The sequence below is a fragment of the Dysidea avara genome, chromosome 5 (assembly GCF_963678975.1).
Source record: "Dysidea avara chromosome 5, odDysAvar1.4, whole genome shotgun sequence".
In the NCBI taxonomy this organism is placed as follows: domain Eukaryota; kingdom Metazoa; phylum Porifera; class Demospongiae; order Dictyoceratida; family Dysideidae; genus Dysidea; species Dysidea avara.
Genome location: NC_089276.1, coordinates 28,429,294 through 28,442,964, shown reverse-complemented (window position 1 = coordinate 28,442,964; position 13,671 = coordinate 28,429,294). Strand labels below are relative to the sequence as shown.

The following is a 13,671-nucleotide window of genomic DNA, read 5'->3' as shown; positions in this document are numbered from 1 at the left end:
TGCCCTTAGGCCCTATGCAGCATCTTTAGATCTAAAAATATAACTGGAAATCTTCATAGAACCACCCCTGAATTGTGTGTTAATGTTCAGGTACAGGAAGTACAGTGTATACTATATACTACACATGCATTGTGATTAATAGGATGGTAACAGAAGTCCAGTGTATATACAATCATTGATGCTTAACATCCAGGGGCGGATCTAGAAATTTTCAGAGGGGGTTTCAGGTTCTCTGGAATTGCAACTTCAGCCTAGCTGCCAAAGTTGAAGACCAAAAAAAGGTCACTACATGGTTTTGAATGCTGTGAAGGTGATTTCAAAGGCAAAAGTATGGAGTTTTTTCCAATAGAAAAAACCACAATATGATACAGTATGTATAACTTCTATCATCCAGACAAATTGTAGGGGGGCGCGCTATTTCAGAGGGGGTACCCCCTAAAACCGCCCCTGGACATCTGCATGATAATGGTATAACACTAACACTAGATATTGTGAGTGTTTAACAAGTCCTAAAGATATGGCTGTATGTACACTTGAACCATATTTGGTTCGGTATAAACAAACAGCAGTAGCTCACAGTGCAATAACAGTCCTATGCACATTTAGAGCTGTTTTTCTTGCTATAAGCAGTATAAAGTCTGTTCCACTTGGGCACAGATTTTCCAAGAGAATGCAGACACTTGTCTTGTTTGTTCAGCTCCATTTTCATCATTATTTGACACAATGTCTATACTATTGGGATCTACTTCATCAGGCTGTTGCATAACTTTCCTGGTGGGATACACAAAATTTCCAATCCTTTGCTTAGGAGCTCTTGTTGGTTGAGGAAGTGTACCAGTAAAACTATTCTGTCCAGTACTGAAGATATTAGGAGATGGAACTGATCGCTGTGATAAGACGCTCACTGATCGTGGCTCTCCCTCAAGCTGTGAACGGCCAGAGTATTTTACTCGAAAATTGTTAAAATATTGTTGCATTCGTTCTTGTGTAGTAGTTTTATGAAATGGATACATAAAGTTTCCAATCCTTTGCTTAATTAGGAGCTCTTGTTGATTGAGGAAATGCACCAGTAAAACTATTCCATCCAGCATTAAAAATGTTAGGAGATAGGACTGATTGCTGTGATAAGGCACTCACTGATTGTGTCTCTCCCTCAAGGTGTGAACGGCCAGAGTATTTTACTTGAAAATTGTTAAAATATTGTTGCATTCGTTCTTGTGTAGTAGTTTTACAAAATGATTCTGGTTTTCTCAGATTCACATATACTTTAGATGGAGAAGCTTGGATTTGAGGTATAGTGATAATAGAAAGTCATTTTGCTAGCTAGAGTGGAAAAGAAATTTCTACTAAAGATGTCTGTAAATGCACTATATAACTTATATACCAGTGAATTTACAATCACAAAATTATACGTGACCATGGAAGGTTGTTATTAGTTTGTATTCATATATTCAAACAACTGCATTTTTGTTGCTTACCAGTGATGCATGCTGATGACTTGGATTACCAACAGATGCTGCATCTGTGTGCAAATTTCCAGTGCCTTGATCAGCTAACTGATTTGGTAGGGAATCTGTACCAATTTCATTCAGTGGCTTACACTACAAAAAAAAACATTACTACTTTGTTGTGCTATCTGTAGCTTACTTACTGCAGTATCTGAGAAGTTATGGGAAACTTGTTCCAGTTGATAGCAGTTTTGGTAATTAGTTTGCTGCTTTGTGGATTTAGATAGTACCAAGGGATGTGATGGAATTGTTGATGTTGAGTTTTGACTGAGCTGTTGACTGCCAGTTGGATACACATCACTCTAAATATTAATTCAAATATAATGCAATGGTATAAAGTATCATACTGCCAGAAATTCATGAGTTGCAAGATTTTAAGTGAATTCTATATTTTCATGACAACAAATTTTTCAAGATAGGATAGGAGCACATTACCAACTTTGTCTGTAGAAGAAGGGACATGACGTTATGATGAAAAAAAGGAAAATAATGTATTGCAAACATATGGGAATGCACATTTAAGGCAACATGGTACAGCAGTGAAAAGACTGCTGCTGTTTATATTAGGAATGCACTTGTACTAGGAATGCAATATTATAAAATACTGAAATTGCCAGGTGACAACACCAATAGTTTCCTGATTTTCTGATGCTAAATCATATATTAATAGATGGCTGACAACTTTTGATGCTATTCAACAGTAGCAGTCTTTTCACTGCTGTACCATGTTGTCTTAAATTTGCATTCCCATATGTTTGCAATACATTATCTTTTCTTTTTAAATCATAACCTTATGTCCATCCAAACTTGGTAATGAGCATTAATTGTGACTGGATTATGGAAAAACTATCCAAATCGCACATTTGAAGTTTCACGATAAACGGTTTTAAAGAATTCAAGTCAGCAGAACTTGCCAAGGATAGCAAGCATGCGTATGAATTTTACACAAAAGATGCATCAGTCTATTACCTTTTAGACCACTTCCAGTACCTGTAGCTGCTTGCGGGGTTTCCCGCCAAATAAGATAGAAAATCTGAGCAGTTGGACAAGCGGAGTATAGTATCACGAGTGTTCACAAAGGGATGGAGAGTGGGAGGTGGCAGGGATGGCAAGAGATAGACTTCAAAATGGAGGCAGACCACGATTGGAGTCCAGAGACAAAATTACAGGGCTGTGCTGGCTCCTTAGTGGCTGATATGTATATAGCAAGATCAACAGAAAAAACGTCTGGCCAGCATTATCAGGCCATCCACCAGTATACCACTGATTCTTGCTGAGTCAGACCCTTCACAAGGCCAGATACTGCCATTCGAGATCTCTACATCACCCAGAAAAGACGTCTGTTAAAACCAGCCTCAAATAGTTTGAGTAGTACTGAGTGTCAAAACTAGTAGTACAATAGTGTAGCTATCCACTGGTGGTGTTAGTTTGATTTTGCCTGGTGTGCAATTTGGATTGGTTTTGTAAAATCTGGTCACAATTTTCATACATTAATTGCTAATTGCAACTCGCAAACCTTTTGACTATATGATAAGTGCCTGACAGTAGAAACTCTAGTGGCTTGTAACTGATCTTATTCCAGACTTGTAAAATTACAAATAGATGGCCGATGTTCCTTTATGGTGTCCTTTTTTGCAGCTTGATTAAAGAACCGTATTCTCCAAGATGAAGAACACAAGTGAACACCATACTGTAGGATCACATTAGTATAATATTTGAGCACACATTTCTGGCAGTGGTATGCATACCAACTTTCTCAGTTGTGCCACAGTGTCTTAGGGTGTTAACAGCTGAAAAAGTTTCAACTAGATCAATAATTTTGGATTACAGTCTTAGTATACCTGAGAGCAAATCATTATGTGCTAGGAACACATGGTTAATTTCAGAATCGTGGGTTTTTTCAGGCTGTGGTACAGCTGAACAATCCTACAGTAAGTACCACATATGTATGACATGAGGTCATGAACGATTTCTAATAATAGCGCAAGAGACCATATGTCATGCACCATGTTAAGCTGCACAGTACACCCCAACTGTATGTGTTATGTGCCATCAAAATACATGTATACATTTATAGAAGCTGGCTATTGTCTGGATGATGGACAGTAAATTGCATAATCCCATGATAAAAACAGCATAGGACTTACAATAAGCCTATGGTACTCTGTTATGTCATAAAGTAAGTGCCATTATCAGCACTAGGAATTATGGAGTACTACAGTCTGTTCTCGTTCACCTGAGCCCTGGTTTCTTGTTAATAACTCTTGTTACATGGGCCAGCTGCCCAAACATTTAGTAGTGCTGTGAAGCCTTTTAAATGCCAGAACTAATAGTCAAAAAAGCACAGGCAAGAACAAGTGAGTTATGAGGCTTTAGAAATATCCCATACATTTAGTATGAATGATTCAGGAGTGCAAACATGTGTACAACATGAAAACTTGCTTGTTCCAGTACACTGGGAGTGAACATGTGTTCACCTCTTTGATATTACTATATTTGGCAGGGCTCAGGTAAACGCCTACTGACTATAGTACATGCTTGCTTTAGCCAGTCACTGAACACTAAGTCTTGGTTGGGTAATACAACAACTTGTACTAATGTTCTGAGTTTAGGAATCACTCCATAATTTAGGCATAAACTTAAAATGTCCCTGAGTAACATTAGGCTAATTTTTGTAATCTAAAAATAATACTTTTCGGAACACAAAGCAGTAATTCTTGTCCTTGAATTGTAGTACCACTTCATAACACTAAAGGCACTAATCACGTGTACCAAGCATGAATAACATCAGTAGACATACAGTGATGTAACAAGTGGTAATGCAAAAATGAGCAGCTTATAGTCACTTACACCATAATATATACTATTCATGTGTCTGGCACTAAACTTCACTTTACTGTTTGCATTTTTAACAACATGTACAGACCCACCTGGGTGTCATTAAGAGTACATGAGTTGTGCACAGGTACGTATTAATGAGCTAACCATCATTGACTTTCAATAATCTCAGTGTTGCACTTATTTCATTGAGAGTAGCATCAATCTGTACAACACAAAATTTACACTAACACCACAAAATAACATACTCTTGTGAGGATATATACTGGTATATATATATATGTACCACTCTGCGTGGGCAGTTCAAAGGCACCGCCAGTGCCATAATTTGTATATTGCACTGCTGCAGACCGCAGCGAGTGCATTATAACTTATAACGCACTGGTTGCGGTTTTGTAGACCACAACGAGTGCATTATAAGTTATAATGCACCGACCGCAGTGCAATATACAGATATTGCACTGGCTGCGGTTTTGTGCAGCATAGCACAAGTGCCGGTGGCGAAGACCACTACGACACCTCACCTAATAGGTGGAAAGACACTTCACAGATCACTCGAATTCTTTTATAGCCTGACATGTAAAGGTCGATTGTGGGCCATAACGTCACCAATACGTATAATGTTTACAAGCAGCCAATGGCGATCGAAAAAGCCAACGCGGGTGGCCACAACTCTAGTCTACATATATATAAACGTACTTATACACCTTACTAGTCTGGTGCCATCTTAGCCCAGATTAAACTGTAGTCCACTTCGACAATGACTCAATAAAACAAATATATTCTAAATAATACTAACCTTTACGTTCGATTGTGGGAACCAGTTTTGTCATGCCACCAGATTCGAGTTTAGCCAGTGTGAATAGTAAGAATTAGACTAGTATCGTTTAGTAGTTAGGTTTAGTTTACTTAAACCGTCTATTTAGCTGCTTTTTTTCGCTCGAGAGAATCACTATGGTGATTAGTCTGGTGCTTAGTCTATATGGTACACTGGCATGCTGAGCACTACATGATGAGAGTCGAACAGCGAATGCAGGTTAGTGATATAACCCATAGCGTACTAGCTTTCAATATCTCAGGTGGCTGCAGTACTACAGGGGGAACGTCATCGCAACGTCTGGCTTGGTTACCCACAATCGATGTTAGAAACCTGGCCTTTATAATTGTTACAGCTGTCTTGTGAGACTCTCCCCACCTATTAGGTGAGTGGTACATAACAGTTATACAACGTGCACTCGTGCTCTGCCTTTATAAACGCACTTGCCTTCGGGCCTGACGGCCCTCAGGCTCGTGCGTTTATATCAGGTAGAACACTCGTGGCCGTTGTATAACTATATAATATATACTGGTATATATATATATATATACTGGTATATATATATATATATACTGGTATATATATATATATACTGGTATATATATATATATATATGTACCACTCTGCGTGGGCAGTTCAAAGGCACCGCCAGTGCCATAATTTGTATATTGCACTGCTGCAGACCGCAGCGAGTGCATTATAACTTATAACGCACTGGTTGCGGTTTTGTAGACCACAACGAGTGCATTATAAGTTATAATGCACCGACCGCAGTGCAATATACAGATATTGCACTGGCTGCGGTTTTATGCAGCATAGCACAAGCGCCGGTGGCGAAGACCACTACGACACCTCACCTAATAGGTGGAAGGACACTTCACAGATCACTCGAATTCTTTTATAGCCTGACATGTAAAGGTCGATTGTGGGCCATAACGTCACCAATACGTATAATGTTTACAAGCAGCCAATGGCGATCGAAAAAGCCAACACGGGTGGCCACAACTCTAGTCTACATATATATAAACGTACTTATACACCTTACTAGTCTGGTGCCATCTTAGCCCAGATTAAACTGTAGTCCACGTCGACAATGACTCAATAAAACAAATATATTCTAAATAATACTAACCTTTACGTTCGATTGTGGTAACCAGTTTTGTCATGCCACCAGATTCGAGTTTAGCCAGTGTGAATAGTAAGAATTAGACTAGTATCGTTTAGTAGTTGGGTTTTGTTTACTCAAAACGTCTATTTAGCTACTTTTTTTCGCTCGAGGGAATCACTATGGCGATTAGTCTGGCGCTTAGTCTATATGGCGATTGAGTGATCACGCTGACATGTTGAGCACTACATAATGAGAGTCGAACAGCGAATGCAGGTTAGTGATATAACCCATAGCGTACTAGCTTTCAATATCTCAGGTGGCTGCAGTATACTGCAGGGGGAACGTCATCGCAACGTCCGGTTTGGTTACCCACAATCGATGTTAGAAACCTGGCCTTTATAAGTGTTACAGCTGTCTTGTGAGACTCTCCCCACCTATTAGGTGAGTGGTACATAACAGTTATACAACGTGCACTCGTGCTCTGCCTGAATAAACGCACTTGCCTTCGGGCCTAACGGCCCTCAGGCTCGTGCGTTTATATCAGGCAGAGCACTCGTGGCCGTTGTATAACTATATAATATATACTGGTATATATATATATATATATACTGTATGCTTGAGCTAGCAATGTACAATACTAGTTTTACACTAAGTATATACAAAATTAATGAAAAGATCCATGGTCAAGGATTTTTGGCTACATATAAGCACAGAAAATCAGCAAGTGCTGGGAAGCATTACCAGTATTATAAGTAATACTATATTAGCTCCAATAGAATTTTATGTGAGCCCTCTCAGTCACAATAAAAGGCTAACAAATGGTGGGGATTGCTGGGGATAATCAAATCTAATCCAAAACAGCCAAGCTGTAAAAAAAGAGTGCGGTCCTGAGAAAGGCTATGGTGAAAAAAGATGTGAAATCCAAGGTGGCGGCCAAGAAATGGCTGTGATGGTAGGTTAATGGTAAAAATTTTAATAACGCAATTCAGGTGAATTTTGTGCCAAGACCAAGCGGCACTAAATTCACCTGAATTGTTGTTATTAAAATTTTTACCATTAACCTACCATCACAGCCATTTCTTGGCCGCCACCTTGGATTTCACATCTTTTTTCACCATAGCCTTTCTCAGGGCCACACTCTTTTTTTACAGCTTGGCTGTTTTGGGTTAGATTTCACTTCTTTTTGTATTTGTATACCCCAAAGCCGGCCTATGGCCGGCTTTAGGGCTTTTTAATCTGTCATTTTTTCTTTACTACAGGAAGAAGAAAAGATGAAGCAGGGTGATTTCTTTGTAGCTGACCTCTCTGCAAGGTGATCCTTCTAGCTGATCTCTCTACCGGATGACTTGTTTGTAGCTGAACTCTCTACAGGGTGATTTGTTTGTAGCTGAACTCTCTACAAGGTAACTTCTTCTAGCTGATCTTTCTACAGGGTGATTTGTTTGTAGCTGAATTCTCTACAGAGCGATCTGTTTGCAACTAAACTGCTGAACTCTCTACAATGTAACTTCTTCTAGCTGAACTCTCTACGGGTGGCTTGTTTCTAGCTGATCTCTCTACAGGGTGACTTGTTTCTAGCTGAACTCTCTACAGGGTGATTTGTTTCTAGCTGAACTCTCTACAAGGTAACTTCTTCTAGCTGATCTTTCTACAGGGTGATTTGTTTGTAGCTGAATTCTCTACAGGGCAATTTGTTTGCAGCTGAACTCTCTACATGGTAGTTTCTTTGTAGCTGAACTCTCTACAATGTGACTTCTTCTAGTTGAACTCTCTACAGGGTGACTTGTTTCTAGCTGATCTCTCTACAGTGTAACTTGTTTCTAGCTGAACTCTCTACAGGGTGATTTGTTTGTAGCTGAATTCTCTACAAGGTAACTTCTTCTAGCTGATCTTTCTACAGGGTGATTTGTTTGTAGTTGAATTCTCTACAGGGCAATTTGTTTGCAGTTGAACTCTCTACATGGTAGTTTCTTTGTAGCTGAACTCTCTACAATGTAACTTCTTCTAGCTGAACTCTCTACAGGGTGACTTGTTTGTAGCTGAACCCTCTACAGGGTGATTTGTTTGTAGCTGAACTCTCTACAAGGTAACTTCTTCTAACTGATTTTTCTACAGGGTGATTTGTTTGTAGCTGAATTCTCTACAGGGCGATTTGTTTGCAGCTGAACTCTCTACATGGTAGTTTCTTTGTAGCTGAACTCTCTACAATGTAACTTCTTCTAGCTGAACTCTCTACAGGATGACTTGTTTCTAGCTGATCTCTGTACAGGGTGACATGATGGCTTCTTTGTTGCTGAACTCTCTATTAGGTACTTTCTTCTAGCTGATCTGACTACAGGGTGACTTGTTTGTAGCTGATTCCCCACAGAATAACTATATAACTGAGTAAATTATAAATGCAGCTGAATGCTTTATTAGGGTGACTGTTCTATTAGAGTATCTCGATCTCGAATTTGCTGCACGTAGTTGCCTTTCGAATCATAACTCAGTGATTTGTACTCCGAATCTTCTGTACTACTGCAAGGACTTTCTATTATGATTATTCCAGCTACATACAGATTTTTAGCGCGTTGCTCTAAGCGGTTTTCCTGGTAGACACGAAAACTAATAGTTTTTTATTCATAAAAATCGATCGCGTAATTTTGACACAGGTTGGGTTTTGTGTCATATCTCCATGGTCTTTATTCCGATTCCTTTCAAACCACAAAAAGGCACTCCTACGATGGTTACTCCATCTACATATCAATTTTCAACTGATTCCTCCAAGGGGTTTACCCTGTAGGCGTGACAGACCTTCGACCTTATTTTACGCAAATAATCGGCCATAACTCCGTGAATGTTCATCGGATTCCTACCAAAGTTGGTACAGAGATCCGCCTTAATGAGCCCTTTAAGTGTGCTAAATTTCAGCCCAATCCGAGCACGCATTCGTGTTTTATGGCGAATTTTGCGAAGTGTGCGAAATGAAGATGAAGAAAAAAACGAAGAAATTAAAACGAAATTTTGTTCGCTCGTATTTCGGCAATGGCTGGAGCGATTTTCTTCAAATTTGGTATGTAGACTCCTCTAACTGGGCGGCACGTCTCTAGCAAATTTGGTTCCAATCGGATAAGGTATCACAGAGCTACATAGTCTGGCGGCGCCCGCCCCTTCGCATTGAGTAGTATCACCGAGTTGTTCTGGAGGGATTTAATTTGAATGTAATGACGTAACGAAAATGGCCTTAACGGAAGTGCCTCACCCAAAACTGTGGCATAGATATTGAACTTTCTTCGCCTTTACACAGGCGAAAGTGGATTGGTCTACTTTTATAAAATACACATGTCTCCCTACCTAGGAAATCAGAGCGTAACATGGGCTTTTCGCGTAACAAACAAGGCAAAAAGCCCTTCCCGATATAACACTTTCTTCTCTTTGTTCTTTATTAGTTAACTCCTTTTGTTTCTTCAGTTCTGTTAGGGCATTTGATTCATTCTTTTGACGTAAAATACACAAAAATGCGCTGATTAAACGTGGAGCGTTCTGATTGGTTGCACCAGTTTTTGGTAATCCGGTACAACTCCACTGTACTAAGCATGCCAGACCCTTACTCTATGCAAATGGGGCGGGCGCCGCCAGACTAAGAGCTACATAGGTGTGAAAATTGCGTTTTCTTTCTTCCTGTTAATATACTCACGGTGTGACGAGCCGACTTCTTGGGCCGCACGACACACTACCGTGTGTCTTGATTTTAGTGGCACTTAAACTACTAAAACATGATATATTTCTAAGTAACTACATCAGGACTTTGTGTTCAACTGATTATTGTCTCTTCCTTCATTCCCTACAGATTACTCAATTTCATAGGCATAGCAAGATATTTTTACAAAGGAGGATACAATCCAGATGGATGTAAACTTACATAGCTATATCATTGTAAGAAGCACTCAGCATGCAAGCGTGCTCTCTTTAAGGAGGTCTGGGCACATCCCCCCCCCCCCAGAAAAAAATGAAATTCTAGTTTTCTAAAATCAATTCTGAAGGATAAAGTTGTGTGTTGATTGTTCTATTAGATCAACTGATTGCCCTTTACTTTAGAGTATCCAATCAAAAAGATAATAAATCAATTATGGAGATGAACTCATCCCCCAGGTTGCTACTCCATTGACAAAATTTTATGGAGCCTTTGGTTTTGAATGTATCATAATGACTGCTTCATATATACAACAATGTTAACTTAGTACACTTTTTGCACAAGTGCAAGTAATACCTTATTGGAAGCATCATGAAGCTCTTGAGATTTCTTGTCTTCGCAATGTTTCATCTGCAGCTGGTGACTAAATACAAAAAAAAAACTATTGTGTTATATGTGACATGTTCAGTTCATCATACATGTCCTATGGCAATGGGATCATGCATGAAGGTCTATTGAAAACCAGCCTTGTCTCTAAGGTACCACAGCATTTCCAGTAGCAGACACACATCTCTAGAAATCCACTCATAAAAACAGCATAGTAGCATACCTGTGGTGCAAACGTGTAGTGTATTGATGTGGCTATTCATTCATAGTGAAAAGTCAACTTCAATGGTGCATGCATGCAAACATTGATGCTTTCCAATACATTTTCACATACAGAGTAAAAACCTTAGCACTTTATAGTACTGTAGAGTGGATACCACTACCACATTTCTTCTTGTAGTTTAGAAAGTAAAACTATGCAGCTGTACAGTGCATCAATGTTAAGAATGAAAATTATTGTCTCAATGAGCGCCTAGATTAGGAAGTAAAATGGCCATTTTTCAGCTGTAATAATTTTGTACAACACCACATAATGATCAATATTACAAGATAGACTATCAATCAGCTCACTTTTATATCAAGTAGTGGGTGGGGCTCAAATATATCTACAAATGTATGTATCATAAGAAGCCACTGACAAATGAACAAAACTTTCAGGCTAATGGAAATAGAGACACAAGAGAGGTATACGTAAGGCCTACTATATTTTAGCTGATGACATGTGATAGGTGAAAAGGCAATAATGCTTGGTGCCCAATCAACCGTTGCATAAGTTCTTTCATGTGATTCACACGTATTAGTGCACATGTGCAGTTAACTAAACATTAGTCTCACGTGCACACAAAACTTGTGAGATGGTAGTCATGGCACCCAATTTTGGGCTGTGAAAATCCCTGTAAACTAGTTTGATCATAGTAATTTTATTGTCTAAAAGATGTAAGTTAAATTTGAGCATCTAAAATTGAATTTTGGACAGAAGGGCACCATTATGAGAACCATCAAAAAAGCTATATAGATGGGAGACTGAAATTTCAAGCCATCATCACTTCATCATCTTAAAACACTATTTCACATACTCAGATAACACTAAAGGCATTAAATGATGAGATTGGCGACATGTGTCTTCTCTAAAAAGTATAATAAGAAAGCAGAAGTTTAAGGGTTGATTATTCCAGCTTTGATGGCGCTACCTTTCACCTCCTGCTATTTTGACCTACAGGAAAGACACCCAAACAGAACCTACTATCTTTGGATTCAAGTGAGAGCTAGCTTCCCCTAAGCCATTACAAGATTGATAATTAAGGATCATCTCATCCTGTGACATCAGCCAAATACTATGGGAACCAAATTGATCAACTTAGCAATATAAAAGTAACAAGTGCTTAACAAAGAACGCTAGGTATCAGAGTCATGTTTTGAGTTGGACACCTTTGCCCAGTTTCCCAAATGTTTTCTGCATGTCTTTCTATCTATCAGTTTAAGGCGGGTCAGGTAGTACTCAAGAGCCCTGTTTTAAAACTGGAGACACCACACAACCTGCTTTGCCAATATACCAATTATTCGCCCATCATCTCTAACACCACCCTTGGTCATGTGCTTATGTAACAGATACAGTTGTTAGAAAGTTGCTGGTAATTCTTGTACCTAGCTTACTATGGCCTACACAGTACTTTTGGCCTTGCCAAACTATACATATGTATCTCCCAATCTATTCACATGTAAACATCGACAGTTACTCAAGATTTGGTCACATAATAATATATGTACAGGGTGACAGTTTACTGCAATTACAGTGTTTGCATAATCTTAAAATTTTTACAGGAAATAAGCTTACTACAGTACTTCTCAACATTGTCTTTTCAGTTGGCATACCTTATTCAGTTATTAATAATATTGTTGTTTTTTTACATGGAGGCTGTGATAGTTGGACACATTGCATTCCTAAGTAATCACTACGCTACTTGATGAACTGGTGAGATAAAATGATGGCTGTAAGGATGCTTTGTTTCCACCTACGTATTTAGCAATTCTATTACATTCCACCTATTATGTTCAATACTTCACTTAAACTGTAAATATTCAGCTCAACATTAATCTTCGTGAATTTTCCGGTGACTAACCTATTATAGTATTTCAATCTTCCCTGTGGCAAGAGATTGTATACTGTTAAGATTTCATCTAGTGTAGCTGTCCTAATAGAGTATCTCAATCCTAACACCAAGCTATGGCGAGATTTCATCCTTTGTGACTGTTTTATTAGGGAGTCTTGCAGCTCTATGCAAAATGTGAAATGAGTATGTTCTACTTTACAAAAGCTTTACCTATTATGCTAGTGTTTTGTGCTGACATACAGAATCAATGGGACCAGATTTGTGAAAGGTGGTCTTCCACACACATCCAGTGCACCAAATTTGATGGTTCATACATGTAGCTACTGATTAAAAGACCTATTGCCTTGAAATTTGGTCAGAAGTGAAGACAGCACAGTTTAACACACAGGGTTCAAAGAATTGCATGACTGTATGTCTCGCATGTACGTTATGAAGAGTTCTTAATACTAGGTAGGTATGTTATGTTAAATACAGACATTCAACTTACCTAAATTGTACCGACTGAATATTTACTTGAATCTCCACAGTTGTTTTAAGCAACCAATCTTGAATAGCCACAGCACACTGCAATAACTCATAGTGCAATACAGCTTGACTATAGATTCAATTTACCATTTTAACTTCTTTAATCAATGTCTTTCCTAATTTGAGCTAAATAATAAAAGCAGTCTCATCAGCCTCTAAACAATACTTGTTTATTATACTGGCAACACACATACAATGGAGAGGCAGACTGTACTTGTGACCAACTCAGCAAAACCCACAAAATTCACACCGGCTGCTTAATAAATGAAACTCCACCATGTACTAGTATATATAGTAGTTAGCTATTTAATAGTAGCTACTATATATAGTAGTTAGCTCTATATGGTATAGTAGTTAGCTATATACTCCTAAGCACCATCCATTCATGGCTATAACTCAGTCTGCTTTTCTTAGTTTCATTTGTACCTTTGTTTGGAGATATGTGAGAATGCACCATGACCTTCAATCATCCAGGACTGGCCTGG

The 13,671-nt window shown here is 38.7% G+C and overlaps 1 long non-coding RNA gene across 1 annotated transcript; it reads right to left on the bottom strand.

Moving 5' to 3' along the window:
* Positions 1 to 460: 460 nt before the first annotated feature.
* LOC136257020 (uncharacterized) lies at positions 461 to 1,803 on the bottom strand. The gene is made up of 3 exons (XR_010701775.1): positions 1,652 to 1,803; positions 1,479 to 1,601; positions 461 to 1,323 (listed from the first exon to the last, which is right to left on the bottom strand). It is a non-coding gene; the product is annotated as an uncharacterized lncRNA (long non-coding RNA).
* Positions 1,804 to 13,671: the final 11,868 nt, after the last annotated feature.